General features: G+C 45.8%; 1 protein-coding gene across 4 annotated transcripts in view; it reads right to left on the reverse strand.

Annotated features, from left to right (window-relative positions):
- GRIK5 (glutamate ionotropic receptor kainate type subunit 5) overlaps nucleotides 1-12,746 on the reverse strand; it is a 793,047-nt gene that overhangs the window by 776,751 nt on the left and 3,550 nt on the right. For 3 of the 4 annotated variants that reach the window (XM_068241463.1, XM_068241457.1, XM_068241458.1), the window contains exons 2-3: nucleotides 5,403-5,475; nucleotides 4,339-4,446 (exon numbers count right to left, since the gene is read on the reverse strand). The gene's annotated coding sequence lies outside the window, so the exon portion shown is untranslated. The remainder of the gene's footprint in view (nucleotides 1-4,338; nucleotides 4,447-5,402; nucleotides 5,476-12,746) is intronic. The other variant, XM_068241459.1, reaches the window with a different exon arrangement.

The raw sequence follows: 12,746 nt of genomic DNA on the forward strand, positions 1-12,746 counted from the left end.
CTGAAGGATTCGCTCCTGACAGTGTGCAGTTTGAATCTGTGCGATCTGATGCCTGTTTCTCGGATGTTCCTGCAGATTGTGATCGGCATGAGTCTGCCGGTTTCCTCAAGGATGTGTGGGATCCTTTGTCATTTAGAATCAGATCTTTGAGATCTTCCGTCTGTGACCCTGCTATGGGGAAAAGTTCTCGACTATGCAGCGTCAAAAGTAAATTTAATATGCCTAATAAAGTTTGTCCTGTTGATGTCACTATTTCTTCTGCATATGAGTCTCTGTCTCACCCTGTTCACACCTGTAAGGGCCCGTTGCCTGGGGACAGTTGCTCCAACGTTTCGGTCCTAGATGCCTGGCAGTCTGCTCCGCAGATCGCGGAGGTTTGCGCTATAGAAGCCTCAGTTTCACAACCTAAAGTGAATTTTGATTCGCAGGTTTTGCGTTCTGATTCCTCGGATTCGACATTGTTAGCCGAATCTAAGAGTGAGACAGCGCTTCGGTTTTGCGAATCTGATGCTGAACCCTCTTTGCCTTATTCAGAGACGCTTTCTCTGAACCTGCCCTGTACCATGAATAACAATATGATGTCCAATCACACTGACATTTGTGAGTCCCTTTCTTGCTCTGAGGGAAGTTTTGACTCTCCACCCTGTACTCTGGATGAGTCAACATTGCCTTGTACAATATCTCCTGCCCTGCCCCTAGAGGCTTGTCTAGGTATTGCTGCTATTTTTACTTGTTTTTCTGCAGTTTTGGAGTTTAAAGCTAGTTTGACTGCCACACAGAATTCTGGGTACAGTGAGAATGAAGTTAGGGAGTCAGTGTGTGTACCAGTAAATATACCTGTACATTCCCCTCATGATGATGAGATCCAGTCTCAGGTTATGGTGGAACCATTCCTGGGACATCTGCCCTGTCCACAAAATAAAGTTCCAGTTTTGCCCTGTAACATGGATAGTTCAGAATCCTTCCTAGAAAACTTGAAAAATGATGTTCCTGAGGTCTTGTTTGATGTTCTGGAGGTCTCCGAGTTCCTCCCAAAGGGTGCAGAACTTGTAGGAGATGTCTCCTGTCCCCCAAGTCTTTCTGAGGTGTTGCCCTCTTCCGTAGGCATTGCTGCCTTGCTGGCTACCTTTTCAGCTCTGGTGGAGCTTCAGTCATGTGTAGTCAATGATGATATTACAGTCACAGAAATTTCCGAATTTGAATCCGAGTCTTCTTTTGAAAGTCCAGTGCTTGAGACCATTGCTCGTGATGATTCTCTGCCCAGTTCTGGTTTTGGTTTCCTCGTGCTGGACTCTGAGGTTGGCAGTTCCCCGACTTGTCCTGAGGTTTCTCCTGTGCTGGTGTACCCCAGTGTGCTCTGTGACCCAGAAAGCCCAAGTGTGCCTCGGTTACCAGCATACTCAGATGCTTCCTCGGTGGAGACATGCTCTGATTTAGCCTGCCTGCTTGCATGCCCAGAAGTGGTCCCTGAAAGTCTTGATCTTGATGGGTGTCCTCGTAATTCTGAATCTAGAATTGTCATTGGTTCCATGGGGGTTCTTGGTAATTCTCCATGTGAGCCTGGTGATTGTTCTGCCCTCTTGGGATCTCTGTGGAGCTTCAAAAGGTTCTGGGAGATTCCGGGAGAAATTTTGCTTGGTCCCCTGGATAAGATCAACGGTGGCTTTTGTGTTGTAAGGGACACTTCGAACAGGTATTGTGGCAGGTTTGGTATTTTCGGACGCTCCTTGGAAGGTGGTGGGTATTGTCTGGAGGGTGTCGATGGCTTCTTCTCTGGCGGTCACAGTCCTGATGGGTGTTATACTGAGACTGGTAGTACTGATGGGCATGTTTCGGTGGCTTCTGTTTCCGATGAGGTCGGTTTCGGGTGGACTGACTCTGGAATTGGACCTTGTCGGGCTGCCCCGACCTTCATGAGTCTTCAGTTTGAGTCTGTTGCTAATAGCAGTTTTGAGGGTCGTCTGGAATTCGACCCTGGAGGGGGGGGTACTGTGATGATTTGCTCAGCTGCCTGTGCAGGCAGCCAGCCTTTTGACCATTGTGTAGGTTTGCATGCTGCAGTACTCTGGAAAGAACAGCTTCTGTCAGTTTTGCAGCTTGTGCTTGCAGAGGAATTTGCATATGTTGTCATGCAAATTGCCTGGCCACAGTCATTGGAGGCGTGTACTATAAGTACTATGTCTTTCCCACAATGCTTCGCTGTTCATAAGGATTTCGTCCTATGTAACACTCCTGGTGGGGTGTCAGCCTTGCTCTCTGTTTGAACATCAGCTTAGAGTAATTCCTAAGTCTGCGCTAGGCAGATTTCCCTAGTGCTGTTAGGATTGTATTATCTGTATTGCCTGTTCTGTCTTGTCTTGCCTGTTTGCCATTGTCCTGTCCCTATGGTGGTTGACAGGAAATGGTTCTGATCTATGTTCTTGGAGTATAGCTGGTGGAGCGGTTGCTACCAGCTATCTCTTCTGTTCTGTCTTCTGGGATCGCGCTAGCTACTTTGTGCTAGCGCTGGGGATCCTTCTGTTCTGTCTCCTGGGATCGCGCTAGCTACTTTGTGCGAGCGCTGGGGATCCTTCTGTTCTGTCTTGTCGGTCGCGATTGCGCTGTCACCAGCGGCGGTTGATAGCGAATCGTTCTGTCTTGCTGAGATCGCACTAGCCGCTAGCGTTAGCGGCTGTGGATCTTTCTGATCTGTGTTCCTGCTTGGATCACACTTGCTCTGGCGGAAGAGCGGTGGATCCTTCCTGCCTAGTTCTTGTTTTTCGTGTGTCTGTCTTGTCCGCTGCGCTTGCTACAGGCTCGGTGAGGTAACCGTTAAGCAAGCGCTCGCGTCCCCTGTTTCATGTTTGTCTGTTTATGGTTAGTTAGGCGTGCTTGTCTCTATTGTGCTTATCACGTGGAGATCGCGCATAACCGCGTGCACTGTTGCGAATGAGTGCGGTGTTCGCGGTTAGCTAGCGGTTGTTATTTTCCGTATCTCCTTATTGTATTTGCTGTGCCTTTGCTACCCTCGTATTCTCTTCTGTTCTGCCTTGTGTCTTGTCTGGTGATCGCACCTCTCGCGATCGCGTTCCTATTTCATATCTGCTGTTGTGTGTGTGTGCGGTTGCGGGGTGGCGACTGGATTGGCACACACACATACAACCTGTCCCTTTGCTCATTCTCATTCGCAATCGCCTCTCTTGCGATTGCGTTCTGCGTTTTGTACAATTCCTGTCTGGCATTTGTGGAGGTACAGAGGATTGGTTCCTCTGCACTCCCCAGCGCCATCTGCCGACAGGAATTTTCCCTCTACGGGTGCGTAGCACCTTTTGCTGGGTTCCTGCAAATTATACGCTTGTGGAGGATTTCCGCCGTGTCAGCGCACACGTTGTGCGCTGATCACGGGGAAAGTTCCACAATCGTTACACCCGCCTCCATGCACTCACAGAGCAAAGTGAAACGCCTGGATTAAAGGGAGCTGGAGTGACGGGACACACGATGTCGAACACACTTTCCACACACTTAAACAGGCCTATCCGTCTCCAGGCCTGGAAGCAGGTGCCGCTCTCCCACAAGTACACCACTCCTGCACACTTTGTACTATACGAAAAACAGGAGACAGCACACCGTTTGCATTACCCATATATACCCCACCCACAGGAGGGTCAGGTGACTTCCTGTGGGTGGGGTTTATACGGGTAATGTTCACAGGGTGTGGCACACCTGAGGAAGGGCTACGCCTGAAACATGTCGTGTCCTTGTGTGCTCTGTAACTGTATGGTTTGAGTACAGATTACTTGAAGAAGCAAACGGTGTGCTGTCTCCTGTTTTTCGTATAGCTGGAGTGACGGGGACCAGCGGTAATGTATGCTACCTGATCCCGATAGACGCCGGTTCTGGTAGTGTGTGGTTTTTTTTTTATGTTAATTTACCACCTCAGGTCCCTTTTAAAGTGTTCCTGAGCCAAAGCTCGAGTACAAAATCACGAAGAGGGAAGCATCTGGATCCTAAATAGGTTTCCTGTCCTCCGGTATCCTGTTGCCGAGCACTTCAAGCAAGAGCGTGGCCATACTGCGCCTGCATGAGTATGGCCATGCCTGTACCGTAAGCTTGTGCATGAGCAGCTCCGTGCTGCTGTCTTCCAGTCCTCCTCTGCTGCCCATGACCGTCCAGCAGATCATTTGTATTCACAACAATGCAGCCACACCTAGTATGGCTCTGCATCTGAAAATGCTGGCTTTTTTTTTTTTTGAGAAATCTTTACTGAACAAGTTGAACACTGATGAACAAGCGGAAAAGTAAGCATACCAAACAATAAAAAAAATTAAATGAAAAAAAAGGAGGGCGATGGTGGCTTACCTTGTGAGATATATGACACACCTAGCTTTGCCAGAAAATACGTAGATTTACCAGACTGTGTACAACTCATTTCACTGGCGTGTTTCCTCTTCCTCAGGGAATTAGTGCCTAGGATCCAAAAAATTTAGAACATACTATAAGCACTATTACACACATCAGACTCAGGAAAATGAAAGCACACAGAAAACCTGATCTGTACTGGATGCTCAATTTATGGGCAGCTACAGTATAAGATAAGGCTAGGTTCACATCAGGGGCCTGACGCAGTGCATTCCAGAAAACCTGCAGTGCAGGTAGCGCATGGGAATTTTACCGTCACTAGCACAGGGCGAGCACCAGCCATAAACCTGTAGCACTATGCGCATTAACGAGTTAACGCGCACGTTGCTATAGTAACACATATGGTAACACGTTGCTATAGTAACACAGGGTAAAAATGGCATGCGGCAACTTTAATGGATTTTACTGCATCAGGCCCAGGGTCTAAAAGCAGACCGTTTATGGAAACAGACAAAAACATGCATGTTGATGAATCCTGTTATCACACGTACATTTTCAATGTGTCTGTTGCGTTTGTGGAATACAAAGTACTGTATAATCAAGCTGCACTGTTTAAATGCAATGCCACTTTTTGTAACCATTGCGGTGCGAATGAAGAGCAATTGCATCGCAATGAAACGCAAGAAGTGTAAAAGGGGCCTGCCTTAAAGTGACAGCATTTAAATTTAGCAACTTTTTTCAATTCAGGTACTCTTAAAATAAAACTTTATGAAAGTATAGTAAAGAATGATGAACTGTACAAAACATTTCAACTGCCAGTAAAAAAGGAAAATTCCGCTACACCAATGGCTGGGTGAAAAAAGTTCTCTATTTATTATTACATCAGTGGGTACAAAAGGTTAAAAAAGCTCACGCGTATCGGAGCTCATGGCCCCTTAATCATAGCTTGTATCATAGCATAGCTAATAAATAGAGAACTTTTTTTCACCCAGCCATTGGTGTAGCGGAATTTTCCTTTTTTACTGGTTGCTGAGCTTACAAGTTCCTGGCTCCCTCTGGCTTACCTGTGTGTGGATGTTGCGGGTCCTTTCCTGTCCTCATTTCAACTGCCAGTTGTAATATTATGGTGCATATAAGCTGTGCAAGAATTATAATTCAGTCAGTAAAAACGTATAAAGCATTTGTTGTCTGTTAACAGTTAACTGTTTCCACGCTCCAACTGCCTACACTGAACAGGATAGGGTCTGTAGAAAACTCTCCATGTCAGCCTAAGTCTATGTAGGCGTTGAGTAAACCAAGGGTCTTATCCATTTGCCATAAATACCTCACAATCCTTGCGAGATACCATGTAACTAATGTATCTGGATGACCCTTAACGACCACCTCACGCCAATGGGCGTAAGCACGGCGGCAGCCACAGGACCGCCTAACGCCAATTGGTGTCAAGTCCTGGGGCGGGGATTTGCAGGAGATTGCGCACGCTAATGCGCGCGCATCTACGCATGATTGATGGAGCTCTGCTCCGCCATCAGTCTCTCAGTGGCGATCGGCAAAACCGCCGTCTATTTACTCGGTACAGCGCTGCAATCTAAGGCAGTGCCGTACAGAGGACAGCCGTGTCAATCGGCTGTCCCCTCCAGAGGCAGGAAAGCGATCCGCTGTGATAGGTTGAAGCCTATCGCAGCCGATTGTGCTGATAGGCTGACGGGTGGAGAGAGGGAGAGGGATAAATTGACGCCATTTTCGCGTCAAAACGCGAATTTGTGTGCGAAATCGCGTCTGTTTTCAATGCAAAAACGCCCAATTTTGCGTTTGCGCGTGAAATCCATTGCGCGATTTATAGCACTTGCGCGACTGTGATAAGAGTTATCACGGCTTTGTGAATCAAGCCCACAGCGTTTCTATCCCTCCTGCCTCGTCTACCTCCCCTTGCTTGTAGAAACATCAAACACAGGCTGGTGGGCTAATTGATTTGTCTGTGATCTGTCCACACAGGAGCAGCTTGCTAGCAAGGTAGGATTAAAGCTTTCCAGACAACTAGTGAATTACACCTGTAGGTAACATTTCATCCATAATAGCACCATCATTTGGACAATCTGCTCTGCTCAAGAGCCTCTGGGTTCTGTTCTGTGTGTGTTTACTTTTGGTTTCTGTCATTGCTGAACTAGTTGGCCTCAATTTTATCACCACACCATACAAACATTGATTTTGATCGCCCAAATAGGCCCCATCAGCCAGCCATTGTGCCCCCTTTGTGTCCTTACCCCCCCCCCCCCCCCCCCTCCCTAAAAAAATAAAAAATAAATAAAACTGGATCAGTCACTGAGTATAAGGAGGAAAACTCTGGTTGTAGGTTGTACTCATATTATGAGGAATATCATGAGCCGCTCACATTACCAGTGAAGCCTGTAAATGGTCGATCTTGAACTAGTTTGAGGTCAATGAGCTCAGGCGTAAGAAGCCAATTATTATACATTTTTTTCTCAAATCGACTCGGCGATCCTCTGTGGGTAGAAATTAGTTTTTTTCCACTCTGAGAGATTCATTCACTTGTTTAACCCATATTTTATCTGTTGGACAAACATCGTCCTTTAATAAGTTTATACATTCTTTAAAGGGAACCAGAGGCCCCAGAAAAAAAGATTCTATACATACCTGGGGCTTCCTCCAGCCCCATATGCACGGATTGCTTCCACGCCGCCGTCCTCCGCTTCCTGGATCCGCCGGTACCGGGTCCCGTCACTTTCGACGACGCGGCCGATTGTCCGCATGAGCAGGGGCTCCTTCCATACCCTTACGCGTGCGGCTGCGCAGTATGCAGCCGCACGCGTAAGGGTATGCCGGGAGCCCCTGTGATGCGGACAATTGGCCGCGTGCTGCCGCCGACTGGCCGAAACTACGGGACCCGGTACCGCTGGATACAGGAAGCGGAGGACGGCGGCGTGGGAGCGATCCATGCGTATGGGGCTGGAGGAAGCCCCAGGTATGTATAGAATCTTTTTTCTGGGGCCTCTGGTTCCCTTTAACAGCAAAATAAAAACATGTCTAATTGAAAATAGATGCTCCTAAAGTATCCATGTACACCAGGGGTGCCCACATTTCTTTGGCTTGTAAAGTACTTGGAAAATTGCAGAGTCCAAGAAATCTACCAACATTTCAAATGCTAAACTTAGGATTTATAATGTTGATATACTACTATATACTGTATATAAGACAAGTCCTTGTCTTACATAGTAATATACCGACATTATAAATGCTAAGTTTAGCATTTGAACTGTCGGCAGATGTCTTGCACTCAGCAATCTGAATTGCTCCACAACCTTTGCACACACAAAAGAGTAACAGAATGCCTAACCTTAGAGTAATGGAATATTGGGCACCCCTGATGTACACAGATAGCTGCCCCTTGAGGAGGGTTGCACATATGTGAAGTGCGATTTGAGAGCAGCAGAACAGCCCTACCGTAGCGTCAATTGCAAGCAGATTGGTCCCTGTGGCAGACTGCACCAACTAGGAAATTTGCACGGCCCCGCCCCCGATCAGTGATGTAATTACTTTCTTACGGGAAGTACATCAAATCATCTCACCTGATCTGTGCATTCCGAACAGCTACTGCAAAGTTCTTTAAAGCGGTATTGTCACCATAAAAATCAAATTTCAACAGCAACTGGTCTGAGTGTATTAAGTGACAAAGATGCTAATCCTGCATTCAAAACTTGCAAAACTTTTTCTGCTGTTATGGTTTGAAGTTATCACATACTTTAGGAGCACTGGCCCTGGTGCCACACAGTGCCAAAAAGTTGAATGCTGGGAGTTTTTTTGAATGCTGGGAGTTCTTTTGAATGCTGGGAGTTCTTTTTATCTATAATATATTCCTCCTCTTCCATTTATTTCCCTGCCTAGCTGATCATTTGTGTTTACAAGCAAGGCTGAGGTGACTCAGTGATTGGATGTGTAAATAATAAAAAAAAAGACTCTGGGAGGAGGGCAGCTAATGAATACACAATGAGCAAGAGAAGGGAGGGGGGAAACAAGAGACAGGGAGGATATGATATCAGCATTAGCTTGACAAGATGGCCACTGCCTAGAATAGGATTTTCTGCTTTTCCTTTGTAAAATTCACAGGAATCATTACGTGGATAGCACAATACATCAGTTATGTAAGTAAAGGTTGTATTTATCTACTTATATATGTGGTTTTTATTTCTAGATTAGCATGGGTGTTGCTTGTTCTTTAAAGATTGTTTGCGGTGACATTGACTCCCATAGAGTCGTGCGCTGGGCTGTACAGCACTCAGCACAACGCACCACGCCCACCGTAAATAAAAAGAGAAATAAAAGGAGAATTCCTGCCCTCATCACCAGCCCCAATATATGAGATGTCAGACACTGAAAGGTGAGTATCATTTTGTTGTTACATGAATAGGGAACACGGTGAGCAGAATGTCAGTATTTTCACTATAGTGACTCTTTGAAGGATACCCGAGGGGACATACAGTGGTGTGAAAAACTATTTGCCCCCTTCCTGATTTCTTATTCTTTTGCATGTTTGTCACACTTAAAGAGAGTCTGAAGCGAGAATAAATCTCGCTTCAGACCTCATAAATAGCAGGGGCACGTGTGCCCCTGCTAAAACGCCGCTATAGCGCGGCTTAACGGGGGTCCCTTCACCCCCAAATCCCCCTCGATACACACGGGGAGCGCTTCCTGGTTGGGGCAGGGCTAACCGCCGCAGCCCTGCCCCACGCGCGTCTGTCAGCGCGTATCTCCGCCTCTCCCCCGCACCTCTCAGTCTTCCTTCACTGAGAGGGGCGGGGGAGAGGCGGCGATGCGCCGCTGACAGACGCGACTGGAGGCAGGGCTGCAGCCGTTAGCCCTGCCTCCAGGAAGGGAAATTCTGCGACCTTTCTACGACACACTTTTGCGGGGGGTGGGTTGGGGGTGAAGGGACCCCCGTTTAGCCGCGGGATAGCGGCGTTTTAGCAGGGGCACCTGAAGCGAGATTTATTCTCGCTTCAGAGTCTCTTTAAAGGGACTCCGAGCTCACCCAAAAAAAGAAAGTTGTACTCACCAGGGGCTTTCTCCAGCCCAGTGCTGGTCGCGCAGGCGCAGTACTTTCACGCCGGCCGCCGTGATGACGCGAGGCGGCCGGCGTGTGACGTCAGCCGCGTCATACGCGGAAGGAGCAGCCCGACACTCTGCCGAGTGTCGCCCGGGCTGCGGCCTGTCAGCCATTCCGGAGCGGGGAGAAGGAGAGGAGCCAGGACGCCGGCGTGGGACCTCCCGACCAGCACTGGGCTGGAGAAAGCCCCTGGTGAGTACAACTTTCTTTTTTTGGGTGAGCTCGGAGTCCCTTTAAATGTTTCTGCTCATCAAAAACCGTTAACTATTAGTCAAAGAAAACATAATTGAACACAAAATACAGTTTTAAATGATGGTTTTTATTATTTAGTGAGAAAAAAAACTCAAAACCTACATGGCCCTGTGTGAAAAAGTGATTGCCCCCCTTGTTAAAAAATAACTTAACTGTGGTTTATCACACCTGAGTTCAATTACTGTAGTGAGCCCCAGGCCTAATTACTGCCACACCTGTTTCAATCAAGAAATCACTTAAAGAGAATCTGTATTGTTAAAATCGCTCAAAAGTAAACATACCAGTGCGTTAGGGGACATCTCCTATTACCCTCTGTCACAATTTCGCCGCTCCTCGCCGCATTAAAAGTGGTTAAAAACAGTTTTAAAAAGTTTGTTTGTAAACAAACAAAATGGCCACCAAAACAGGAAGTAGGTTGATGTACAGTATGTCCACACATAGAAAATACATCCATACATAAGCAGGCTGTATACAGCATTCCTTTTGAATCTCAAGAGATCATTTGTGTGTTTCTTTCCCCCATGCACTGAAGTTTCAGGCTGCTCTTTTCTTCCTGCAAACAGCTTTGCCCTTGTTTGTAATTCCTCAGTATGTGAAAGCCCAGCTAGCTCAGAGGACGATTTATCCAGCTGATTAGAGCAGCTTCTCTCTTATCTAAATAACACACAGGCAGTGTGCATAGAGGGGCCAGAAAGGGTGAGTTCATAGCAGAACCACAACACTGAAGAACTTGGCAGCCTTCCAGACACAGACCAACAAGTCTGACAGGGGAAAGATACATTGATTTATTACAGAGACTGTCATAGTAGAAAGTGCTGCAGTTAGCCAGAACACATTAGAATAGCTTTTGGAACATGTAGGATGATAAAAAAACAGGATGCAATTTTTGTTACGGAGTCTCTTTAAATAGGAGATATCTGACACAGAGAAGTAGACCAAAAGCACCTCAAAAGCTAGACATCATGCCAAGATCCAAAGAAATTCAGGAACAAATGAGAACAAAAGTACTGTAATTGAGATCTATCAGTCTGGTAAAGGTTATAAAGCCATTTCTAAAGCTTTGGGACTCCAGCGAACCACAGTGAGAGCCATTATCCACAAATGGCAAAAACATGGAACAGTGAAGAACCTTCCCAGGAGTGGGCGGCTGACCAAAATTACCCCAAGAGCGCGGAGAAAACTCATCCGAGAGGCCGCAAAAGACCCCAGGACAACATCTAAAGAGCCGCAGGCCTCACTTGCCTCAATTAAGGTCAGTGTTCACGACTCCACCATAAGAAAGAGACTGGGCAAAAACGGCCTGTATGGCAGATATCCAAGGCGCAAACCACTTTTAAGCAAAAAGAACATTAAGACTCGTCTCAATTTTGCTAAAAAACATCTCAATGATTGCCAAGACTTTTTGGAAAATACCTTGTGGACCGACGAGACAAAAGTTGAACTTTTTGGAAGGTGCGTGTCCCATTACATCTGACGTAGAAGTAACACAGCATTTCAGCAAAAGAACATCATACCAACAGTAAAATATGGTGGTGGTAGTGTGATGGTCTGGGGTTGTTTTGCTGCTTCAGGACCTGGAAGGCTTGCTGTGATAGATGGAACCATGAATTCTACTGTCTACCAAAAAATCCTGAAGGAGAATGTCCAGCCATCTGTTCGTCAACTCAAGCTGAAGCGATCTTGGGTGCTGCAGCAGGACAATGACCCAAAACACACCAGCAAATCCACCTCTGAATGGCTGAAGAAAAACAAAATGAAGACTTTGGAGTGGCCTAGTCAAAGTCCTGACCTGAATCCTATTGAGATGTTGTGGCATGACCTTAAAAAGGCGGTTCATGCTAGAAAACCCTCAAATAAAGCTGAATTACAACAATTCTGCAAAGATGTGTGGGCCAAAATTCCTCCAGAGCGCTGTAAAAGACTCGTTGCAAGTTATCGCAAACGCTTGATTGCAGTTATTGCTGCTAAGGGTGGCCCAACCAGTTATTAGGTTCAGGGGGCAATTTCTTTTTCACACAGGGCCATGTAGGTTTTGAGTTTTTTTTTCTCACTAAATAATAAAAAACATCATTTAAAACTGCATTTTGTGTTCAATTATGTTATCTTTGACTAATAGTTAAATGTTTCTGCTCATCAAAAACTGTTAAGTGTGACAAACATGCAAAAGAATAAGAAATCAGGAAGGGGGCAAATAGTTTTTCACACCACTGTATGACATGAAATAAACGTGTATGTGCAGTGCCTAGTACACAAATAATTATGCTGTGTTCCTTTTTTTCTTTCTCTGCCTGAAAGAGTTAAACATCAGGTGTGCAATTCTCAGTTCCTGTCTGAGTCAGGACTGGGTCAGACTACAGTGTGACCCTCAATGATAAGAAATTACAAGTATAAAACACTTTCCTAGCAGAAAATCGCTTCTGAGAGCAGGAAAGAGACAAAAAGGGACAATAGTTCATAGATGTTAGCTCTGGCATACTTCAATGAAGGTGGCATTGAGCAAAAATAATAAAACAGTAAAAACTAAAAGGCAGATTTAAATATAAAATAAAACTGTGCAATATCTTAAAAAAGTCAATCTTTGGAGAAGGAGGATAGATACAATTGTTTATTTAATTCATTTATTTTCACCTCAGGTGTCCTTTAAAGTCAAACTATAGGCAAAATGTTTTGGGTTAGCTTTAGATAATGAACTTCTGAAATGTTTTTAATATTGTCTGTCCCCATGACGGAAATATCCCCTCACAGCCTGTTCTTAAAGGACACTTGAAGTGAGAGAGACTTATTTCCTTCTAAACAATACCAGTTGCCTGGCAGTAGTGTCTGAATCACACACCTGAAACAAACCTGCGGATAATCCAGTCAGACTTCAGAGCATCTGATCTGCTTGCTTGTTCATGGTCTAAAGCCTGGTACACACTTTCAATTATGATTGGCCAATCACTGACTAATTTTACCACCTCCATGTAGTATGAGGGTTTACCTACATCATCTACTCATAGTATGTAATATCTGTTAACCCTCCTACTACATGGAG

This window comes from Hyperolius riggenbachi, chromosome 6 (genome assembly GCF_040937935.1).
Source record: "Hyperolius riggenbachi isolate aHypRig1 chromosome 6, aHypRig1.pri, whole genome shotgun sequence".
In the NCBI taxonomy this organism is placed as follows: Eukaryota; Metazoa; Chordata; class Amphibia; order Anura; family Hyperoliidae; genus Hyperolius; species Hyperolius riggenbachi.